Source organism: Mustela erminea, chromosome 3 (assembly GCF_009829155.1).
Source record: "Mustela erminea isolate mMusErm1 chromosome 3, mMusErm1.Pri, whole genome shotgun sequence".
NCBI lineage: Eukaryota > Metazoa > Chordata > Mammalia > Carnivora > Mustelidae > Mustela > Mustela erminea.
In genome coordinates this window covers 39,285,475-39,298,322 of record NC_045616.1, presented here as the reverse complement: position 1 = coordinate 39,298,322, position 12,848 = coordinate 39,285,475, and positions in this window count along the sequence as shown.

Below are 12,848 nucleotides of genomic sequence, written 5' to 3'. Positions count from 1 at the left end.
ACTTGAAATACACAAACTTTTGTCTTCAAACATATATTTAATAGATTAGTATAAGGAGCAGTCATATATTAATCATCTAGCATAAACAATTACAAATATATAGCCATGCCAGTTTTTTGAATTCTTGTGAAGTAAATACCAGGCACCATATTATTTTATTGATAAATATTTAAGGGTAAACTTTTTGGAATTATGAATATATATCTAAAATGTAAAATGGCTCTTAAAAAGAACAAAATTATATTATCGTTAGTACGACTAAAATTTTTATAATAATTCTGTAATATGGAAGACTCATTAAATATCAAATATAATTGTCTCAAATTTTTAAAAATATATTTTACACTTGTTCTAAAACAAAGTTCTAAACAAAGTTTCCACATTACAGTTGATGTTTTTTGATCTATAGTTTCTTCTACAATTTTTTTCTTGTGATTTATTTAAGAATAATGATTATCTGCTTTGTAGACTGTCCCATATTCTGAATTTTAGAAATTGTATTCCTATGTGTCTTTTTGCCTTATTTCTTATAAACTGGTAGTTCTTTTTTTTTGAGAGATTTTATTTATTTATTTGACAGACAGCAATCACAAGTAGGCAGAGAGGCAGGTTGAGAGAAATTGGGGGGGAAGCAGGCTCCCCGCTGAGGAGAGAGGCCAATGTAGGGCTTGATCCTGATCCTTGGGATCATGACCTGAGCTGAAGGCAGAGGCTTTAACCCACTGAGCCACCCAGCTGCCCCTGAACTGGTAGTTAAATCTACAGGTTATTCAGATTAAAAAAACATTTTTTTCCAATGGTCAGAAAGAATTCATAGGAATTATTTGCTTCCCATTATTTTACATTAAGGTGCTCCCACTGTCTGGTTGTCTGTGTCATGTTGCAATTGCTTTTTGGGTCTAAATATTGTTAATCTGAATTTTCCCATCACTTTTCAGCTAACAGTTTTAGCAGCCATTAATGATTATTGTCTAGTTCCATTATTTCTTTAGAAGTTGCAAAATGATGAAATTCTAATTTGACCATACTACGTTTATTAAGAGAAATTATTTTTTGTAATAAAGAGCTTTACCTCATTAAGTACAGTTTACATAGGAAAATTAGGATAAGTGTACAATTTTCCTTTATTTTCTAGTTTTAGGAATAATGAGTTAGTTCCCTAATATCCTTCAAGTTTTTAAATATTTTTATGAACTTATAGATGTTAAAATTTTTTATATATTTCTAGTCATTGAAGATATTATTTAAAACATATTTCTCTCTCTTCCTGCCTCACTGCCTACTTGTGATCTCTGTCTGTAAAATAAACAAATAAAATCTTAATAAAAAACCATATTTCTGTAATATTTATTATTTTGATGTTCAAATTGTTGAACTTAGGGTTGGAACCCTAAGTGGGCTCCTTTGTTCTTTTGACCAGGGTACTGTAGTGTTTGACAGCTTCCTTTCTGGAATAACAAAATGTTTTAAAGTCATGTTGTAAATATTCTACACAGATCTGGAATCCGGACTTTTTTCAAGGAACCTTAGAAATGGTATTTAGATACCACAGTTCTTTGTATTTGAGGTGCTCATTGTTAATAGGTTACTGAATGGTTCTCTGCATGTAATCCTCCCCTAGGGAAATTGAACAGATACATATCCTATCCAATAGAAGTTTACATTCCAAAGACAAGAGTGGTGCCAACATGGACATTGATGCCATAAAGTAATGTTTTCATTTTATTAATTTCCTGCTTGGAAACTTAAAGGTTCCCTAATACCTAGAAGAAAAAGTTTAAACTGTTTAGCCAACATTTCTACCTTTCTTAATATGGACCCAACATATACTTTTTGCCATATTTTCCCAAGAATCTCATATCTAAGTATATTCATGATCCAGGCAAACTGGCTTATAACTGACCTAGGATACCTCTTATGATTTCTTACCTCAGACCTTTTGCTCATGCTACTTTTCCTAACTTAAATGCTTTCCCTTAACCAAATCCAATCCATTTCTCAAAGTCCAACTCAAGTCCCTCTCTTATTGGGCCTTCTAGATTATTTCTGTCCACACAATTGTTAGTTTACCATTGGTATCCCCTTGCTCTTGCCACTTCAGTGTATGCTGGCTCTTATCCCAATTGCCAGCCACTGTATTCCTTTGTCTGAGGGCTCTTTATTGTCACTAGGGTCCACTTTGTATTTCTGCTCTGCAATGCCAGATGATTAATACTGCCTGGAAGTAGCCCTAGATAAAGGCTGACATGAATGAATAGATAAAATAACTGTGTCTTTCACATACTGGCTAGACTGCTTTGGACTGGTTGCCAGATATCCCGAGTGGAATTAGTGTTTTTTTTGTTTGTTGGTTGGTTTGTTGGTTATCCACAATGGATACATGATTAATAATAACCAACCCTTTATGCTTGCCTTTCCTTACCAGGCTCACTTCCTTCTTTCCCTACCATTTTTTTCTCCTATATAAGCAATTGCATATGAATCTTTGTCTCAGGATTTGCTTTTGGGAAAACCTAAATTAAAACAATCTTTTTTTGGGGACGCCTGGGTGGCTCAGTTGGTTAGGCAGCTGCCTTTGGCTCAGGTCATGATCCTGGTGTCCTGGGATCGAGTCCCACGTCGGGCTCCTTGCTCAGCAGGGAGCCTGCTTCTCCCTCAGCCTCTGCCTGCCATTCTGTCTGCCTGTGCTTGCTCTCTCTCCCACTCTCTCTGAAGAATAAATAAAATCTTTAAAAAAAAAACAAACCAATCTTTTTTTCCTCTTTTTAGTTCAGAACCTCTGTTGTATGGTAGTTAGCCTCCAATGGAAAGTTTGGGAGAATCATTAACTATTATTATATAAATATATCCCTATTACTACTCATTCTGGGACACACTATATTTTGTTGTGTATATGAGAATTAATGTTATTGCAAACCAGTGCATGGAATTTGGATTGATTGCCTTTGAGTTGAAAATTTGTAATTCAAATTTGAAACCATGAATTTCTTCCTGTCCATTTATAACATTGTTTTACAAAATGGCCTATCCCTCACTATTACCAGCCCTTTCGGATTTCATGGACCTTTTGTTGTACTTTTAGTTTTAGCTGCTCTGGAAAGTTAGTCTCTACCTTTTTTGTGTGCCCTGCAAATGAATGTTATGTATAACACATAGATTGTTTCTTAAGACAGAAATATGCCACTGTATCCTGAAAATTTAGTGAAAATCCATCTAGTTATTTTTCCCTCAACTAGACAGAAACTTTAGTTAATAGATAATATAGAAATAAAAGTTTATGTAGATAATTTTATTTGGTAATTTAGCCTTATACTCTCTGGAGATACATCTAATTCTTACTCACACATTGCTTTCAAATTTTTGTATTTTTTTTTAAGATTTTATTTATTTATTTGACAGAGAGGAACCTTAGAGAGAGAAAGAGAGAAAGAATACACAAGCATGGGGAGTGGCAGGCAGAGGGAAATAGAGAAGCAGGCTACCCACTGAGCAGGGAGCCCAATGTAGGGCTTGATCCCAGGACCCTGGGATCATGACCTGAGCCAAAGGCAGACACTTAACCAACTGAGCCACCAAGGTGCCCCTCAAATTTTTGTATTAATACTTTATGTAGTTTTGCTTTATTCTCTAATAGATTGTTTTTTTAATTGAAGAGGGTCTGATTTTTAGAAAATTGAATATGATAATGGCTGCTTTTCTTTCCTATCTAAGGCACTTAATAAAGTTGGCAGTTGAGAGTGATGAAGTATGATGGGAAACATGCTTTAAACTTGATAATATAGAGGTGGATTCCTTAAAAGTATGTTCACTTAAGATCCTTGATATAAAATAATTTCACATATAACTATAGTTGGGGTGTTTCTGATTTACATACATCATACAAATATACTACATTCTTGAATATACCAAGTTTGCTTTGGACTTTGGACAAGCTTTTCCTCCTGTAAAAATATTCTTCTCTTAGATTTTCGTCCTATTTTTTTTTTTTTAAAGATTAATTCATTTATTTGAGAGGGAGTAAGAGTGCAGAGGGGAGGGGTGGGGGGGGGAAAGAGAGAGAGAGAGAGAGTCTTAAGCAGACTCCACACTAAGCATGGAGCCCCATAGAGGACTTGATCTCAGCGCTGAGAGGTGAAACCAAGAGTCAGATGCTTAACCAACTGCACAACCCAGGTTCCCCTCCCTTAGATTTTCTAATTGCTCTCTCATTACCTTGTCCTCCAGATCTTTATTACCCTGTCATGGCAATATGGGTATGACATGTTAGGATAACCAAGTCACAAGGAGATAGGACTGGCACTCACCCTTGAGAGGGAGCTGCTATGGATGGCTGCCAGACTTGAAACAGACTTTATATGAGTGAGAAATAAAACTTTTGGTGTAACCCTGAAAGAGATTTCAGGGTTGAGTCGCTACCTCACTGTAACATAGTCTGTTCTAAGTGATACAGGAAACGGTGACCAGGTAATCTCTGAAACTGAGATTTGAAAGGCCAAGAATAATGAAAGGACAAAATCAGTTCCTCAGGAAATCTTCCTTTCCTCCTTGCCAGGGTGGAGTCTGGTCCCTTAAAAGAGTAGGAGCAAACTTAGAAGTAGGTTAGTACTCCAGATTCTAAGGAGATGGTAGAGTTTACTATGTTATCAGCTATGTCAGGAAAACACCATAAAATTCTGATATTCAAGGGCCCTGGTAGGCAGAGTGCAGACAGTGCTTTGTCAGCAGTCCCCAACTTGTCTGATTTAAGGCCTGTTGTGCTCACTCTGCTTTTGCAAATACATTTCCCCTTACTGAAAATGACAGCATGTAATAGCAGTTGGCAGAGATGACCAAAATAAAATACTTTCCCCTTTGCGATGCGTACATCCAGAAATGCATTTAATCTTTAAATATACTCATTTATGATTTTTATGGGTACCAAGCCACTTTTGTCGAGTTTAATGGTAATTTCATCTGTCTTATGATTTTCAAAAACAATTTTCAGAGTTTTTCACTCTTGGAAGTATATGGAAATGACTATATTTTTCACATAAACATCAATTTAGTTTATGTATTTTATAAAGAATTCCCAAACAGCAGTTTATTCTTATTTATAAATCATCTCTCCCCTTTTGCTGTGTGAGTTGTGTTTTATGAAGCAACAACCATGATATGAGGAGGGGTCTGTCTAATCGGGGGCAGAATTAACATTTCTTTGAAAGAGGAGCATTCTTTCTGTGTACTCAAGTTAATTGATGCAGTAATTTAATCATTGAACCAATGCTCACGTTTCATGTTTAAGCCACTTAAGCTTGATTTTTTTTCTTTTTTAAAATGTCTAGGCTGTTGAAGAATTAAATGGATTTGTAGCATTTAAAAATGTCGTCAAAACTGATTGCAGCATGACATGCATCAGATTCTGTATTCAGTTTCAGTTTAGTTATTTTGAAGCCATCAGATGAAAAAAGATCTGCATTTAATATTCTGCAACAGGTTTTCCTATCACTATCCCAAAGCCCAGAGGAGCACAATATATTTTTTTTAGTTTTAGTCTTCTATTTTTCCTTAGGATATTTTTGACCCTAGATACATTTTCCTTTAAATTTGACTGAGCTGTGATCATGGCTCTGACCTCTAGCCTTGAAAGAAGAGGAGTTATGCCTCTCAGGAGCGATGCCTCAGGCACTTTGCAAGTCCGCTGGCAGGGATTATTTCCCAGGCTGTGAAGCGATGACCTTCTACAGAGAGTGAATGTCTGCAGCGCACGTAAATTCCTTCAGCCGTGATTGAGAGCCTTAGGTTTGTTACCTGCTCTATGAATCAGAGTCCATTCTATCTCTATGGAGGACGAATAATTTAGTGCTATATTTAAAGCCACATGTTATGTGCTCACATGTCAGTGAATTTATTGTTGGTGGTGAATATATTTTGTTTTTGAGCCCCATATAGGTTTCGTTCAGAAGTAAATCTGGAATTTTGGAATGAAAAACTGGAATGACTTTACTATTATAGAGGGCACCTTACCTGTAATTTCTCAACGAAGTGCCCCAACAGTGCTCTGTCAGCTGTCTCTAACTTGTATGATTTCAGTATCCCAGAGAGGATTTTTGTTGCCTCCTAAGCTATCATTACAACAATAATACAATGCTGATTGCCACGATAGTCTCAGAATACATTAAAAAGAGGAATGAAATTTAGAATGATTAATAAACACTTTTTGAATCTGTGGGATGACATTTTGTTTTTATTCTCTGAGCTGTCAGTCTATATTCAGTGAATTTCCAGAGTTTTGAAAAATTACAGGAATATTCCACCTCTCCCTCTTTTTATTCCAAAAGTACCTATACATTTTTAAGGTACGAAAACCTCATTTTTAACGTTATATGGTGATTTTTTTTTAAAGTCATGGTAAAGCACCTTATGTATTTTATTTATTTCTTAATTTAATTTTATTTAACATCTTAATTTAATTTTTTCATGTTCCAAGATTCTATTTTATTTTTATTTTTTTAAAGTAATCTCTACCGTCCACTGTGAGGCTTGAACTTCTGACGCGGAGATCAAGAGTTGCATACTCTATCACCTGAGCCAGGCACCCCAAAAATGCTTTATGTATTTTAAGTTCTTGTGAAAAAAATCCTTGAGAATCCATTTATTGTCACTATGCTGGTTAGCCAGTTTCAATATAAATCTGATTGGCAGAATTGTGGAAAAGCCAGAATAATTTAGGAGAGGAGCTGTGCCACTGAAGGCCACATGAAGTACTTAGAAAACACTTTACCCTTTAGGAAGCCAGGATAAGGAACCATTACAAAATGCCACTAGGGTATCTCGTATAATATTCCATTTTGTCCTAGTTAAAAAGTTATCTGCTCTGAAGAAAACATTTCCAATTTAAATCACATGGAGCTTTTCTGGCAACAGGGCCACCCATGTGACAATTCTTATGTAGGACCAAGCACTTTGATCTTAAATAAAATTTGAACAGTAATTTATTTATTCATTCAGAAATAGGAAAGGGATTCTTCAAATGTTAATGGAGAATAGTACTGGAAGGTACAACTTAATCAAATTCTATTATCAAATCTTTTCCTTTTCCACAATTTAATCTTAATGGAGATCCCTTATACACAATGTATCTAAGTTTGTTAAAGCCAGCTGTTTAAACTCCCATGGATAAAGCATAACTTACCTAAATTATATCTCATTATTTGTTCTCTTTTGTTTTGTTTCTTGTTCTTAGCAAAGGAAATCTGTGATATATTTGGACACAGATTTATTTAAAAGCCCCTGGCCTCTTGAACATTTCTGGTAAAACAGAGAAGAAAGTGGAAGCAAATACTATCTCTGTTCTATCACCAGTATGATGGCATTGGGTAATTAGATACTGATTAGAACATCTTAGCTTTCTGTCATCCAGTACCTTTCACCTTCACCTTTGCCTTCCCCTCCTTCCGTCCCCCTTTCTCATCTTTTGTGAGTAATATTTAAATGAACTTACAAGAGAAAAACTAGAATGGTATAGTTTGAATATACTGCTTTTCAAATATTGGTTCTAATCAGGAAATAAGAATATAATTTCATCTTTGAGTTTTAATGATCTCAAATAGGGACATAGTACATTTTAATTTGACCTGTAGGCCAACTTTTGGAAAGGTATGTGAATTATCTTTGTAGAATTGTGTAAGGTCCAAAATGTAGTAAATGATGTAAGTCAATCTGATTTATAGTTTTATACTCTTTTTTTCTCTTACAAGTAGTCTCTGCCTCCTCCTTGGCATTCCTATTGTGCCACCATCATTATTTAAGATATTCTCATTAGGATTACTACAGTGGCTTCATAACTGTTCTACCTGTCTCAGGGCTTATCTTCTAATTTACCCTCTAGAATACAGTCAGAGTGACCTTTGAATCCAATCATTGGGGTGCCTGGGTGGCTGAGTGGTTGAGCTTCCAACTCTTGGTTTCTGCTCAGGTCATGATCTCGGGGTCTTGAGATCCAGAGCTCAGCACTGAGTCTGCTTGAGATTCTCTCCCTTATCCTCTCCCTCCCCCCAATATGCCCCTTCCCTAGTTAGTGGATGTTCATGGGCACCCCCCCCCACACACACCCTTCTCTCTCTTTCAAATAAATAAATAAATAAAATCTAAAATCCAATTTTTACTTATTTCCTTAAAATGCTTTGTTACTATGCATCACTTTCAGGATAATATAGAATATGAGGTTCTTTCTCTTTCTTTTATTGAATTACCACTAATTAAAATTTGGGGAGGACATATACCTGGTATATATTTATTTATTTACTAAAAAATTATGTTCATTAAATAATTTGTTCAAAAAGGAGAATTTTTTTTTAAAAAAAGGTGGTAAGAATAATTGTATAAGAAGTTTTAATATTTTATTCCTGTACCCTTATATTTGTCTTATAAACCTTTGGGCATATGCAACCCAACTTTGGAGAATCCATCACTTCCTTATTTGCTACCTACCCTAGACCCATAGCTAAGTAATTTCAGAGGATGTGGCATGTCTCTTCTCCTAATTCTTCTGGTCGAAATAACTACCCCACTCCACTTCCTCACACATTCAGCCTCTTCTGCAGTAATGCCTGCTTGATTTTCAAAGCTCAGTTCATGTGTCACCATCTTTGGGAAATTGAGTTTACATCCCTTTGTCTGTTTCCAGAGCACTCTGAATGAACCCATCCTATAATATTTTGTAGTTTAGGTATTTTTTTTTTTCTGTCACTCAAATGAGGATCTCCTTTGGGAACAACTATTTTGTTCATCTTTTTAAACTTAGAGGCAATCATTAGCCCAGCATATGTTATACCCACTGTAGGAGTTAAATGAATTCATGAATGAATCGAGAATGAAGGAATGAAGGTAGGAATGGATCCAGAGGGAGGGAGGGAAGAATGAACAGGTGTGTTCAAGATAAAACAATCAGTTACTGGTGGAAAGAGAATCTTAATCCATATCTCCATGGTTCCCTGATAGCCAATTGGTAAATATTCAGGAAAGATAACTTTGTATTATTTTTAGGTGAGAAATTATGATTATATATCAGAATATATGATTCTGATACATATCAGCATCAAATATAAATATTGTTGGGGCACCTGGGTGGCTCAATCAGTTAAGCATCTGACTCTTGGTTGCGGCTCAGGTCATGATCTCAGGGTTGTGAGATTGAGCCCTGCATTGGGCTCCACAGCTGGGCGTAGAGCCTGCTTAAGATTCTCTCTCTCCCTCTGCCTCTACCCTGTTTCTCTAAAAAAAATTATATATCTGCATCTATATATATGTAAATGTTGTCTGATTTTGTCTAGTTCCTAAATATTCACCTGGTTACTTCTTCCTATTCAAAATTTCATTTTTGTCCTTTAGAAAAAAAAAATACTCTGTTTTATGTAATGCCTAGGGCCAGCACAGGTATGTAAAATATTCAAGTGCTTAAAGTTCCTTTTGAAATGAGTATGAGGATAGAGTGAATCATAGGAAGCAGGTTATGGATAAGGATAATGTATTTTGATGATATTCAAATTCATGCAGCAAAGACCAAATAAGTCAGAGCAGATTTGCTGGTTCATCAGTTGTGCTTCTTCTGCATCCTTATTAGTAAACTGTAACACATTTTACAAAGACCCATCATTTCCCACAGGGTACAGCTCTAGGTTAAGCCTAAAAAAGCAACTTTCATTACAGATCATTCATTGAAAGTGGAGTGAAGCAATTACGGTATCTCTCTGAAGAGGTACATTGGCCAAACACTCTACTTTGGAATAGTGCATTATACTGGATTAGTTATTTAATACATTGACCATTACTGAAACTTGGAAATGCATGTAGATGCCCTCTTGGGCTTAGTGATATTGTTAGAAAAGCAAGAGATATATTCTGGGGGTGGAAAAACATCCCTCACCAAGTTTCTTAAAAACTAAAATGCAGTAATTTCCCAGCTGTTTTTTTAGTTTTATGCAGTTTATAGTACTAATGAAGGTTATTTTGAGAATTTACAGAAACTGGTATTTCTCACTGTAGTAATCATTATTCTGTGACATATTGGTATAACCAAGTTTCTATTCTGTTGATAACTTGTCTTGAGCAAATTTAGATGTAAAATATAGAGACCCTTCTTTTATATTTAATTTGTCTGAGTTTTCTCACTTGAAATACTGGAATAAAATACATAAGATATGCTTTTCATAATGGACCAATAATAAAATCCTGGCTCATTTTAGTCAAATTAGTTTTTCTAAGGAGTCAAATTGTCTCCTTGGAAATGTTTGACTCTTTTCTCCTAAAAGTAATGGATTTTTGTCACCTTTCTTTGATATTGGGACTTGGGTATTTTCTTTTTCATTTCTTTAAATTTAAAAGCTCTGAGTAATTTGAATATGTCAAATTTAAATTATTTAAATTAAACTGAATCTTTTGAGTCTTTCTTGAAGGTTTTGAATATAATTCCAAATTGGAAAAATATTTTTTTCCAGCTAGTTAATGATTTCTCAAATCACAGTTGGAATTTCAGAGTTGAAATTTCTCTGTTTAAATGGCATATCTTCTATATAAAAGTAATAGCTTATAAAAACTTGCCATTGGTATTCAAATCTCAATCTAAGATATGTTTCTTTCACATTTGCAGAGAGTTGTTATATATTTACACATTCTGGATGTGTAGAAGTCCATCATTCTGTGGGACTTTTTTTTTTTTTTAACATTGCCATCTTTATGTATTTATTCTTTAAAAGATATTAAAAGATATGAAAGATGTATACTATACATCCAATTTGGAATGCATTTGTGTGGAGTACTATCTTAGAGAGATGCCATAGCTGTTATTTATTGTGTCACAATTACCATACATTTATTTGTTCATGATCTTAGCTTTTTCAACTTTACTTTTTCATTACCAAGAACACAGTCTAGCTCAGAGATGAAAATTTCTCAGCCACACTGGTGAAGAAATTGTAACAATAGAAGTAATGGATTTAGGTGAACAACATTTATGTTAGTTGATGCATTTACATGATTTCTATCAATATAAAATGTCAATAATTTAAGTGACTGGGATTATTTAAAAGACAGACTTAATATCTACTAATGAAATAGTAGTTTATTTTTGATACAGTATCATTTGCATTTTTTCCCCAAATTCTTTTTGGTTCACTTGTATTGGTATGATAATATTTGGTTGAAATGGAGTTTTAATATTGCCTCGTTTAATATCCCTGGTTTCAAAACCTGACTCTGCTACTTAAGAGGTATGACTTTTGGACAGTTACTTAATCTGTGCCTTAGTTTTCTTATAAGAATGGACTAATTAATGGTAACTTCCTCATAGAATTGTTATAAGGATTAAATGAGTAAAAATAAGTACAAGGCTTAGACAAATATTAACATATGCAATTTAAAACACATTGAGATCATTTCTTAGTCTCTTTTGTTAAAGACATGAAAGTGTTTTTGTTCTTGAAATGGAGATGTTTTTCAAATGATCACCTAGAATATAAAAGTGAATTGCATGAGAAAATTCTCTTATTAATACAGTTTATTGTGCTTTTAAGAGTGGGGTTAGTGGGTTAGTGGAGAAGCAGAAGCAGTTTCCCACATTACCTGATTCTTCAACAATCTAGTTTTTGTACTAAGGTTTATGGAAACTCTATTTATGCATCTCTTCTGCTTCTGTTGTGATCAAGTGCCCTTTTGTTTTTTAGGTTAGGGAAGAGGTTATAGCATTATTTGGTTCCTACAACATGTGGTAGGCATAGATTATTATCCTCATTTTTTCTAAGCTTCTCTGTTGACTCATAGAGGTTGAATGACTTCCCTAAAGTCACATAGCTAATCTTAGTGACAGAATGCATAACATTAGCCTCATATTTTATCTTACATTTATTTGATAACTGTTTCCATCTATCAAAACTCTATTAAATAGGACCTTGCTTTCAAAGATACTTAAACAAAAGCAAAATTAATACCTGGGTTATAGAGGATTTAAGGCCATTGGTATTATAAAGCGACCAAGGAAATAGGAATGGTATTAATAATTTTTTTTGTTTTGTTTGTACTCTTTGGAAGGATCAGAACCCTTGCTATCAGGTTGTTTCCATAAGATTGAAGGAAAGCATAAAATTGGTTAAGAACTTTTTCTTAATTGATACATTGTTTTTGAAAAATCTTATTGTACTCACAGGTTTTGGAAAAGTACAGAGGCTAGAATTAGAATATCTTTGAAGTATTTTAAGAAGTATGTCTTTTTGATTAATCTGTTGACCATTCTTAGAAACACAGAGGAAATAGTAAATCTATCCTTTGGTAAGCGTTTTCTCTAAGGATCCTTAAAATCATCAACAGTATGATGGCTTGAAAACAAAAAGGGCTTATTTAAAATATAAGCTTATTGGCAATATTTAAATGAACTCCAAGATAAAGTATTTACTTGGCTTTATTTGTAATGAGTATCTATTTGAGATAAGTACCTGTCTGCTTTTGCTGGGTTATCCCATGGTACCAATCAACTCCAAAATTTCAGTTACTTATAACAATACAGGTTTATTTCTTATTCCAATTACATACCTATTGCAAGTTGACACGTAACACACCTGCACATTATTATAACACAGGCTCAGCCCCCCCCCCCCCCCCCCCCCCCCCGCCGTGGTCAGAGAGAAAGGAAAGCAGGCTGACTCTGTGAAACTGGAAGATCGCCTTCACATTCCTGCTTGGCAATGGCAGTCCCTTGGCTTTACTTTGGATTGGCCAAAGCAAGTCATGTATCCAAACCTGAGGTTGTGGTGGTGGTGGGAAATATATTTCTTTCATGGGGAGAACTACTGGAGAGGGAATTTAAAAGGAGGAGGGAT